Source organism: Electrophorus electricus, chromosome 2 (genome assembly GCF_041902795.1).
Source record: "Electrophorus electricus isolate QZ-2024a chromosome 2, ASM4190279v1, whole genome shotgun sequence".
In the NCBI taxonomy this organism is placed as follows: Eukaryota; Metazoa; Chordata; class Actinopteri; order Gymnotiformes; family Gymnotidae; genus Electrophorus; species Electrophorus electricus.
The window spans coordinates 4,726,837-4,738,852 of record NC_137498.1 but is presented as its reverse complement, the minus strand read 5'-3'; the positions used below and the strand labels follow the sequence as shown (position 1 = coordinate 4,738,852).

At 39.8% G+C, this 12,016-nt stretch overlaps 5 non-coding genes across 5 annotated transcripts; all 5 read left to right on the top strand.

Moving 5' to 3' along the window:
- The first annotated feature begins 1,251 nt into the window (after positions 1-1,251).
- On the top strand, positions 1,252-1,324 carry trnav-cac (transfer RNA valine (anticodon CAC)). The gene has a single exon. It is a non-coding gene; the product is annotated as a tRNA-Val (tRNA).
- A 2,499-nt stretch (positions 1,325-3,823) lies between these two features.
- trnav-cac (transfer RNA valine (anticodon CAC)) lies at positions 3,824-3,896 on the top strand. The gene has a single exon. It is a non-coding gene; the product is annotated as a tRNA-Val (tRNA).
- Positions 3,897-6,395: 2,499 nt separating this feature from the next.
- On the top strand, positions 6,396-6,468 carry trnav-cac (transfer RNA valine (anticodon CAC)). Its single transcript has one exon. It is a non-coding gene; the product is annotated as a tRNA-Val (tRNA).
- A 2,499-nt stretch (positions 6,469-8,967) lies between these two features.
- On the top strand, positions 8,968-9,040 carry trnav-cac (transfer RNA valine (anticodon CAC)). The gene has a single exon. It is a non-coding gene; the product is annotated as a tRNA-Val (tRNA).
- A 2,499-nt stretch (positions 9,041-11,539) lies between these two features.
- trnav-cac (transfer RNA valine (anticodon CAC)) lies at positions 11,540-11,612 on the top strand. Its single transcript has one exon. It is a non-coding gene; the product is annotated as a tRNA-Val (tRNA).
- Positions 11,613-12,016: the final 404 nt, after the last annotated feature.

Genomic DNA, 12,016 nt, shown 5'->3' with positions numbered 1-12,016 from the left:
ACTAGAGGGTTCCCTTTCAGCTAAACAGCATTTTTTTTCTGACAGTTTGAATCAGATATTTCTGAAAATTACAATTGTGAACCATTTGAATTTTAGGTACGTCTGCTCATGAAACGCATTTTAGGCCATCCAACATACCCACGAAATTTGCATAAAATGGCAGCTATTTGTGAACTTCCAAATATGAAAGGTTTTGGCATAAATGATGTTCATTCTTTCTCCTAAATAATTTGCACACATTTTCAGTTTTGGGGATGAGCTGGTGAAAAAATTGATCTGAAATTGCAGTGATACCATACTGCATCAAGGCATTTTTGCATGGTGTCTGTAGTGAATTGGTCATCACGTTTGCATTATGTGTGAAAGGACCTTGAATTGAAGCTGAGCAGAAACATTAGCTGGTTCTTTGGTTTCTGTGTCTTCTATTTGACGTAGACACCAGGGAATCGAATGGCCTTCTTGCAGCAGAGGGAAATGATTTTCTGAACTCCATAGTTACTTCAATTGAGTTCTCCAAGTCCTGTACTCCAAACTCCGGCACTATAACGCATGTGAAATCCCTAACCTCTTCGTCTGCAACTTGGTTCTACATTGTGCAAAATGGAAATTTCAAGATCAGAAGATTACTAGCATCTTAGTATGGACATAAAGAGTAGCTTCTCTGTTGGAAAAAAATATCCCATCACTGTCTCCATTTGCAAACCGAGAAAGTCAATATATGCAGCAGGCTTGTCCTCCGGTGATGCAAGGACTGTGCTTTAGGAGCTGTGTTTAAGGCTGATTTCAATTGTCACAGGGATGATGTAAAACTCATTGTAGCATGATGGGTGTGCTAATCCATGTATTTCAAACAAAATTAAACAAAACAGAAACTCCACGAGTGCATCTGTATTTGATCTCCTAACAGAGATAAGTTATGCTACTTAGCTAATTCTTAAAAGTAACATCCTTATAGTCTCCTGACAATTAAAATCTATGCAAAGCAATGTTAATGATGCAGAATTTGTGCACTAGGGTTTGCTTTCCATGCCGATGAATAAGCCTACAGTGATCCGGTAAAGCTCTTCATATTATTCCTAGGGAGTAACATTCTGTCTCTCAAAGGCAATGAAACAAGAAAACATTGCTTGGTGGGATTGAATTTTGCCTCCTAACGGGGAGAAGACAATTCAAGCCAGTTTTTAAACTATGCCTTGCAGGCACCAAAAAGGAGGAAATGCTGGGCTGATCCTGAACGGCTAGTGCAGTAGGGTTTCTGTAGTGTAGTGGTTATCACGTTCGCCTCACACGCAAAAGGTCCCTGGCTCGATACCAGGCAGAAACACAACTCTTGGTAGATTTGTAACTGCTGTCCTTTTAATTGAATGGAGAGTCGTTCTTCACAGAGAAAAGTCAGGCTCCTTAATTAATAGCCAAGCTGATTAATTAAAACTCTTAGCATAATGGGTATTCTAATTCAAGTCTTTCAAGCATAAACTTTAGTGAGTGTGTTCTCATTTTGTTTCCTAACAGAGGTTATGCTAATTAGCTGAAATTTAAAAGTTACTTTCATCAAGTCTATGGCAAAGAACAAATCCTTGCAAGGCAATATCAAGCATACACAATTTGTGCAATAGGTTATGCTCTAAATGCCAATGAGAGAACTACAGAGATAAAGTAAAACTCTTCATATTATGCCTAGTTAGCAACAGTCTGTTTCTCGAAGGGTAGGAAACAAGAGAACTTTGGTGGGGTTGTCTGAATTTTCATCCTAATGCTTGAGAAGTCATACTGCTTAGCTAGATTTAAAGCTATGATTTTCAAGCCCCAAAAATGAGCAAAAGCTGGAGAGGCAAAGAAGCATTTTAAAGTGGTTTCTGTAGTGTAGTGCTCAGCATGTTCGCCTGACACGAGAAAGGTCCTCTGTTCCATACCTGGCAGAAACATCCCTCTTGATAGCACAGTAGTTGGGCACGTGCTTTTTGTAAGCAGTGTATCAAGTGGGAGACTCTTTGTGCGGTTTGCCCTTTAGGTCCTCAGACTGAGGCACCAAGCTCCTTGTCTAATCGCAACATCATTTTGTCATAAATCCTGTTGACTAAAAGACCTTTTAGGGGGATCATTATTGATTGATATAGATCTTGAACTCTCTTGATTTGTCTAGAGTAGTGGTCATTGCATTTGCTTTCCAGGTCACATGTCCCAGCTTCCATACTGTGCAGAAGCATTTCTCTTTCATCCATTTTTGGTGTTTACTGTATAAAATGGTTGGAACAAAGGGAAGCATGGGCAGGCGAGGCTAAAGAACTGCACAGGGAAATCAACTTAAACTCAGCATCATGGAACTGCAGCTGAGCTGCTTTTTAACTGCACTCAAAATGGTAAAAGAAGGCAATACTGTTCATGACTTCAAGGTAGAATTGAGAGGAGTGAGGTTCTGAGGACAACTATTGGGACTGCAATGAAAGAGATCTTCGGTTTTTATGGCCTTAAGCAGTGAAGAGCTCACACGGCCCTGCTACATAGGTTTAGAAAGCAAGAACAGAACCTACAATTTTCCAGGACCACCAGTTTGGACTGATGTGTAGGTCGGACTAGAGGGTTCCCTTTCAGCTAAACAGCATTTTTTTTCTGACAGTTTGAATCAGATATTTCTGAAAATTACAATTGTGAACCATTTGAATTTTAGGTACGTCTGCTCATGAAACGCATTTTAGGCCATCCAACATACCCACGAAATTTGCATAAAATGGCAGCTATTTGTGAACTTCCAAATATGAAAGGTTTTGGCATAAATGATGTTCATTCTTTCTCCTAAATAATTTGCACACATTTTCAGTTTTGGGGATGAGCTGGCGAAAAAATTGATCTGAAATTGCAGTGATACCATACTGCATCAAGGCATTTTTGCATGGTGTCTGTAGTGAATTGGTCATCACGTTTGCATTATGTGTGAAAGGACCTTGAATTGAAGCTGAGCAGAAACATTAGCTGGTTCTTTTGTTTCTGTGTCTTCTATTTGAAGTAGACACCAGGGAATCGAATGGCCTTCTTGCAGCAGAGGGAAATGATTTTCTGAACTCCCTAGTTACTTCAATTGAGTTCTCCAAGTCCTGTACTCCAAACTCCGGCACTATAACGCATGTGAAATCCCTAACCTCTTCGTCTGCAACTTGGTTCTACATTGTGCAAAATGGAAATTTCAAGATCAGAAGATTACTAGTATCTTAGTATGGACATAAAGAGTAGCTTCTCTGTTGGAAAAAAATATCCCATCACTGTCTCCATTTGCAAACCGAGAAAGTCAATATTTGCAGCAGGCTTGTCCTCCGGTGATGCAAGGACTGTGCTTTAGGAGCTGTGTATAAGGCTGATTTCAATTGTCACAGGGATGATGTAAAACTCATTTTAGCATGATGGGTGTGCTAATCCATGTATTTCAAACAAAATTAAACAAAACAGAAACTCCACGAGTGCATCTGTATTTGATCTCCTAACAGAGATAAGTTATGCTACTTAGCTAATTCTTAAAAGTAACATCCTTATAGTCTCCTGACAATTAAAATCTATGCAAAGCAATGTTAATGATGCAGAATTTGTGCACTAGGGACTGCTTTCCATGCCGATGAATAAGCCTACAGTGATCCGGTAAAGCTCTTCATATTATTCCTAGGGAGTAACATTCTGTCTCTCAAAGGCAATGAAACAAGAAAACATTGCTTGGTGGGATTGAATTTTGCGTCCTAACGGGGAGAAGACAATTCAAGCCAGTTTTTAAACTATGCCTTGCAGGCACCAAAAAGGAGGAAATGCTGGGCTGATCCTGAACGGCCACTGCTGTAGGGTTTCTGTAGTGTAGTGGTTATCACGTTTGCCTCACACGCGAAAGGTCCCTGGCTCGATACCAGGCAGAAACATAACTCTTGGTAGATGTGTAACTGCTGTCCTTTTAATTGAATGGAGAGTCGTTCTTCACAGAGAAAAGTCAGGCTCCTTAATTAATAGCCAAGCTGATTAATTAAAACTCTTAGCATAATGGGTATTCTAATTCAAGTCTTTCAAGCATAAACTTTAGTGAGTGTGTTCTCATTTTGTTTCCTAACAGAGGTTATGCTAATTAGCTGAAATTTAAAAGTTACTTTCATCAAGTCTATGGCAAAGAATAAATCCTTGCAAGGCAATATCAAGCATACACAATTTGTGCAATAGGTTATGCTCTAAATGCCAATGAGAGAACTACAGAGATAAAGTAAAACTCTTCATATTATGCCTAGTTAGCAACAGTCTGTTTCTCGAAGGGTAGGAAACAAGAGAACTTTGGTGGGGTTGTCTGAATTTTCATCCTAATGCTTGAGAAGTCATACTGCTTAGCTAGATTTAAAGCTATGATTTTCAAGCCCCAAAAATGAGCAAAAGCTGGAGAGGCAAAGAAGCATTTTAAAGTGGTTTCTGTAGTGTAGTGCTCAGCATGTTCGCCTGACACGAGAAAGGTCCTCTGTTCCATACCTGGCAGAAACATCCCTCTTGATAGCACAGTAGTTGGGCACGTGCTTTTTGTAAGCAGTGTATCAAGTGGGAGACTCTTTGTGCGGTTTGCCCTTTAGGTCCTCAGACTGAGGCACCAAGCTCCTTGTCTAATCGCAACATCATTTTGTCATAAATCCTGTTGACTAAAAGACCTTTTTGGGGGATCATTATTGATTGATATAGATCTTGAACTCTCTTGATTTGTCTAGAGTAGTGGTCATTGCATTTGCTTTCCAGGTCACATGTCCCAGCTTCCATACTGTGCAGAAGCATTTCTCTTTCATCCATTTTTGGTGTTTACTGTATAAAATGGTTGGAACAAAGGGAAGCATGGGCAGGCGAGGCTAAAGAACTGCACAGGGAAATCAACTTAAACTCAGCATCATGGAACTGCAGCTGAGCTGCTTTTTAACTGCACTCAAAATGGTAAAAGAAGGCAATACTGTTCATGACTTCAAGGTAGAATTGAGAGGAGTGAGGTTCTGAGGACAACTATTGGGACTGCAATGAAAGAGATCTTCGGTTTTTATGGCCTTAAGCAGTGAAGAGCTCACACGGCCCTGCTACATAGGTTTAGAAAGCAAGAACAGAACCTACAATTTTCCAGGACCACCAGTTTGGACTGATGTGTAGGTCGGACTAGAGGGTTCCCTTTCAGCTAAACAGCATTTTTTTTCTGACAGTTTGAATCAGATATTTCTGAAAATTACAATTGTGAACCATTTGAATTTTAGGTACGTCTGCTCATGAAACGCATTTTAGGCCATCCAACATACCCACGAAATTTGCATAAAATGGCAGCTATTTGTGAACTTCCAAATATGAAAGGTTTTGGCATAAATGATGTTCATTCTTTCTCCTAAATAATTTGCACACATTTTCAGTTTTGGGGATGAGCTGGTGAAAAAATTGATCTGAAATTGCAGTGATACCATACTGCATCAAGGCATTTTTGCATGGTGTCTGTAGTGAATTGGTCATCACGTTTGCATTATGTGTGAAAGGACCTTGAATTGAAGCTGAGCAGAAACATTAGCTGGTTCTTTGGTTTCTGTGTCTTCTATTTGACGTAGACACCAGGGAATCGAATGGCCTTCTTGCAGCAGAGGGAAATGATTTTCTGAACTCCATAGTTACTTCAATTGAGTTCTCCAAGTCCTGTACTCCAAACTCCGGCACTATAACGCATGTGAAATCCCTAACCTCTTCGTCTGCAACTTGGTTCTACATTGTGCAAAATGGAAATTTCAAGATCAGAAGATTACTAGCATCTTAGTATGGACATAAAGAGTAGCTTCTCTGTTGGAAAAAAATATCCCATCACTGTCTCCATTTGCAAACCGAGAAAGTCAATATATGCAGCAGGCTTGTCCTCCGGTGATGCAAGGACTGTGCTTTAGGAGCTGTGTTTAAGGCTGATTTCAATTGTCACAGGGATGATGTAAAACTCATTGTAGCATGATGGGTGTGCTAATCCATGTATTTCAAACAAAATTAAACAAAACAGAAACTCCACGAGTGCATCTGTATTTGATCTCCTAACAGAGATAAGTTATGCTACTTAGCTAATTCTTAAAAGTAACATCCTTATAGTCTCCTGACAATTAAAATCTATGCAAAGCAATGTTAATGATGCAGAATTTGTGCACTAGGGATTGCTTTCCATGCCGATGAATAAGCCTACAGTGATCCGGTAAAGCTCTTCATATTATTCCTAGGGAGTAACATTCTGTCTCTCAAAGGCAATGAAACAAGAAAACATTGCTTGGTGGGATTGAATTTTGCCTCCTAACGGGGAGAAGACAATTCAAGCCAGTTTTTAAACTATGCCTTGCAGGCACCAAAAAGGAGGAAATGCTGGGCTGATCCTGAACGGCTAGTGCAGTAGGGTTTCTGTAGTGTAGTGGTTATCACGTTCGCCTCACACGCAAAAGGTCCCTGGCTCGATACCAGGCAGAAACACAACTCTTGGTAGATTTGTAACTGCTGTCCTTTTAATTGAATGGAGAGTCGTTCTTCACAGAGAAAAGTCAGGCTCCTTAATTAATAGCCAAGCTGATTAATTAAAACTCTTAGCATAATGGCTATTCTAATTCAAGTCTTTCAAGCATAAACTTTAGTGAGTGTGTTCTCATTTTGTTTCCTAACAGAGGTTATGCTAATTAGCTGAAATTTAAAAGTTACTTTCATCAAGTCTATGGCAAAGAACAAATCCTTGCAAGGCAATATCAAGCATACACAATTTGTGCAATAGGTTATGCTCTAAATGCCAATGAGAGAACTACAGAGATAAAGTAAAACTCTTCATATTATGCCTAGTTAGCAACAGTCTGTTTCTCGAAGGGTAGGAAACAAGAGAACTTTGGTGGGGTTGTCTGAATTTTCATCCTAATGCTTGAGAAGTCATACTGCTTAGCTAGATTTAAAGCTATGATTTTCAAGCCCCAAAAATGAGCAAAAGCTGGAGAGGCAAAGAAGCATTTTAAAGTGGTTTCTGTAGTGTAGTGCTCAGCATGTTCGCCTGACACGAGAAAGGTCCTCTGTTCCATACCTGGCAGAAACATCCCTCTTGATAGCACAGTAGTTGGGCACGTGCTTTTTGTAAGCAGTGTATCAAGTGGGAGACTCTTTGTGCGGTTTGCCCTTTAGGTCCTCAGACTGAGGCACCAAGCTCCTTGTCTAATCGCAACATCATTTTGTCATAAATCCTGTTGACTAAAAGACCTTTTAGGGGGATCATTATTGATTGATATAGATCTTGAACTCTCTTGATTTGTCTAGAGTAGTGGTCATTGCATTTGCTTTCCAGGTCACATGTCCCAGCTTCCATACTGTGCAGAAGCATTTCTCTTTCATCCATTTTTGGTGTTTACTGTATAAAATGGTTGGAACAAAGGGAAGCATGGGCAGGCGAGGCTAAAGAACTGCACAGGGAAATCAACTTAAACTCAGCATCATGGAACTGCAGCTGAGCTGCTTTTTAACTGCACTCAAAATGGTAAAAGAAGGCAATACTGTTCATGACTTCAAGGTAGAATTGAGAGGAGTGAGGTTCTGAGGACAACTATTGGGACTGCAATGAAAGAGATCTTCGGTTTTTATGGCCTTAAGCAGTGAAGAGCTCACACGGCCCTGCTACATAGGTTTAGAAAGCAAGAACAGAACCTACAATTTTCCAGGACCACCAGTTTGGACTGATGTGTAGGTCGGACTAGAGGGTTCCCTTTCAGCTAAACAGCATTTTTTTTCTGACAGTTTGAATCAGATATTTCTGAAAATTACAATTGTGAACCATTTGAATTTTAGGTAAGTCTGCTCATGAAACGCATTTTAGGCCATCCAACATACCCACGAAATTTGCATAAAATGGCAGCTATTTGTGAACTTCCAAATATGAAAGGTTTTGGCATAAATGATGTTCATTCTTTCTCCTAAATAATTTGCACACATTTTCAGTTTTGGGGATGAGCTGGCGAAAAAATTGATCTGAAATTGCAGTGATACCATACTGCATCAAGGCATTTTTGCATGGTGTCTGTAGTGAATTGGTCATCACGTTTGCATTATGTGTGAAAGGACCTTGAATTGAAGCTGAGCAGAAACATTAGCTGGTTCTTTTGTTTCTGTGTCTTCTATTTGAAGTAGACACCAGGGAATCGAATGGCCTTCTTGCAGCAGAGGGAAATGATTTTCTGAACTCCCTAGTTACTTCAATTGAGTTCTCCAAGTCCTGTACTCCAAACTCCGGCACTATAACGCATGTGAAATCCCTAACCTCTTCATCTGCAACTTGGTTCTACATTGTGCAAAATGGAAATTTCAAGATCAGAAGATTACTAGTATCTTAGTATGGACATAAAGAGTAGCTTCTCTGTTGGAAAAAAATATCCCATCACTGTCTCCATTTGCAAACCGAGAAAGTCAATATTTGCAGCAGGCTTGTCCTCCGGTGATGCAAGGACTGTGCTTTAGGAGCTGTGTTTAAGGCTGATTTCAATTGTCACAGGGATGATGTAAAACTCATTGTAGCATGATGGGTGTGCTAATCCATGTATTTCAAACAAAATTAAACAAAACAGAAACTCCACGAGTGCATCTGTATTTGATCTCCTAACAGAGATAAGTTATGCTACTTAGCTAATTCTTAAAAGTAACATCCTTATAGTCTCCTGACAATTAAAATCTATGCAAAGCAATGTTAATGATGCAGAATTTGTGCACTAGGGACTGCTTTCCATGCCGATGAATAAGCCTACAGTGATCCGGTAAAGCTCTTCATATTATTCCTAGTGAGTAACATTCTGTCTCTCAAAGGCAATGAAACAAGAAAACATTGCTTGGTGGGATTGAATTTTGCGTCCTAACGGGGAGAAGACAATTCAAGCCAGTTTTTAAACTATGCCTTGCAGGCACCAAAAAGGAGGAAATGCTGGGCTGATCCTGAACGGCCACTGCTGTAGGGTTTCTGTAGTGTAGTGGTTATCACGTTTGCCTCACACGCGAAAGGTCCCTGGCTCGATACCAGGCAGAAACACAACTCTTGGTAGATGTGTAACTGCTGTCCTTTTAATTGAATGGAGAGTCGTTCTTCACAGAGAAAAGTCAGGCTCCTTAATTAATAGCCAAGCTGATTAATTAAAACTCTTAGCATAATGGGTATTCTAATTCAAGTCTTTCAAGCATAAACTTTAGTGAGTGTGTTCTCATTTTGTTTCCTAACAGAGGTTATGCTAATTAGCTGAAATTTAAAAGTTACTTTCATCAAGTCTATGGCAAAGAATAAATCCTTGCAAGGCAATATCAAGCATACACAATTTGTGCAATAGGTTATGCTCTAAATGCCAATGAGAGAACTACAGAGATAAAGTAAAACTCTTCATATTATGCCTAGTTAGCAACAGTCTGTTTCTCGAAGGGTAGGAAACAAGAGAACTTTGGTGGGGTTGTCTGAATTTTCATCCTAATGCTTGAGAAGTCATACTGCTTAGCTAGATTTAAAGCTATGATTTTCAAGCCCCAAAAATGAGCAAAAGCTGGAGAGGCAAAGAAGCATTTTAAAGTGGTTTCTGTAGTGTAGTGCTCAGCATGTTCGCCTGACACGAGAAAGGTCCTCTGTTCCATACCTGGCAGAAACATCCCTCTTGATAGCACAGTAGTTGGGCACGTGCTTTTTGTAAGCAGTGTATCAAGTGGGAGACTCTTTGTGCGGTTTGCCCTTTAGGTCCTCAGACTGAGGCACCAAGCTCCTTGTCTAATCGCAACATCATTTTGTCATAAATCCTGTTGACTAAAAGACCTTTTTGGGGGATCATTATTGATTGATATAGATCTTGAACTCTCTTGATTTGTCTAGAGTAGTGGTCATTGCATTTGCTTTCCAGGTCACATGTCCCAGCTTCCATACTGTGCAGAAGCATTTCTCTTTCATCCATTTTTGGTGTTTACTGTATAAAATGGTTGGAACAAAGGGAAGCATGGGCAGGCGAGGCTAAAGAACTGCACAGGGAAATCAACTTAAACTCAGCATCATGGAACTGCAGCTGAGCTGCTTTTTAACTGCACTCAAAATGGTAAAAGAAGGCAATACTGTTCATGACTTCAAGGTAGAATTGAGAGGAGTGAGGTTCTGAGGACAACTATTGGGACTGCAATGAAAGAGATCTTCGGTTTTTATGGCCTTAAGCAGTGAAGAGCTCACACGGCCCTGCTACATAGGTTTAGAAAGCAAGAACAGAACCTACAATTTTCCAGGACCACCAGTTTGGACTGATGTGTAGGTCGGACTAGAGGGTTCCCTTTCAGCTAAACAGCATTTTTTTTCTGACAGTTTGAATCAGATATTTCTGAAAATTACAATTGTGAACCATTTGAATTTTAGGTACGTCTGCTCATGAAACGCATTTTAGGCCATCCAACATACCCACGAAATTTGCATAAAATGGCAGCTATTTGTGAACTTCCAAATATGAAAGGTTTTGGCATAAATGATGTTCATTCTTTCTCCTAAATAATTTGCACACATTTTCAGTTTTGGGGATGAGCTGGCGAAAAAATTGATCTGAAATTGCAGCGATACCATACTGCATCAAGGCATTTTTGCATGGTGTCTGTAGTGAATTGGTCATCACGTTTGCATTATGTGTGAAAGGACCTTGAATTGAAGCTGAGCAGAAACATTAGCTGGTTCTTTTGTTTCTGTGTCTTCTATTTGAAGTAGACACCAGGGAATCGAATGGCCTTCTTGCAGCAGAGGGAAATGATTTTCTGAACTCCCTAGTTACTTCAATTGAGTTCTCCAAGTCCTGTACTCCAAACTCCGGCACTATAACGCATGTGAAATCCCTAACCTCTTCGTCTGCAACTTGGTTCTACATTGTGCAAAATGGAAATTTCAAGATCAGAAGATTACTAGTATCTTAGTATGGACATAAAGAGTAGCTTCTCTGTTGGAAAAAAATATCCCATCACTGTCTCCATTTGCAAACCGAGAAAGTCAATATTTGCAGCAGGCTTGTCCTCCGGTGATGCAAGGACTGTGCTTTAGGAGCTGTGTTTAAGGCTGATTTCAATTGTCACAGGGATGATGTAAAACTCATTGTAGCATGATGGGTGTGCTAATCCATGTATTTCAAACAAAATTAAACAAAACAGAAACTCCACTAGTGCATCTGTATTTGATCTCCTAACAGAGATAAGTTATGCTACTTAGCTAATTCTTAAAAGTAACATCCTTATAGTCTCCTGACAATTAAAATCTATGCAAAGCAATGTTAATGATGCAGAATTTGTGCACTAGGGACTGCTTTCCATGCCGATGAATAAGCCTACAGTGATCCGGTAAAGCTCTTCATATTATTCCTAGGGAGTAACATTCTGTCTCTCAAAGGCAATGAAACAAGAAAACATTGCTTGGTGGGATTGAATTTTGCGTCCTAACGGGGAGAAGACAATTCAAGCCAGTTTTTAAACTATGCCTTGCAGGCACCAAAAAGGAGGAAATGCTGGGCTGATCCTGAACGGCCACTGCTGTAGGGTTTCTGTAGTGTAGTGGTTATCACGTTTGCCTCACACGCGAAAGGTCCCTGGCTCGATACCAGGCAGAAACACAACTCTTGGTAGATGTGTAACTGCTGTCCTTTTAATTGAATGGAGAACCGTTCTTCACTGAGAAAAGTCAGGCTCCTTAATTAATAGCCAAGCTGATTAATTAAAACTCTTAGCATAATGGCTATTCTAATTCAAGTCTTTCAAGCATAAACTTTAGTGAGTGTGTTCTCATTTTGTTTCCTAACAGAGGTTATGCTAATTAGCTGAAATTTAAAAGTTACTTTCATCAAGTCTATGGCAAAGAACAAATCCTTGCAAGACAATATCAAGCATACACAATTTGTGCAATAGGTTATGCTCTAAATGCCAATGAGAGAACTACAGAGATAAAGTAAAACTCTTCATATTATGCCTAGTTAGCAACAGTCTGTTTCTCGAAGGGTAGGAAACAAGAGAACTTTGG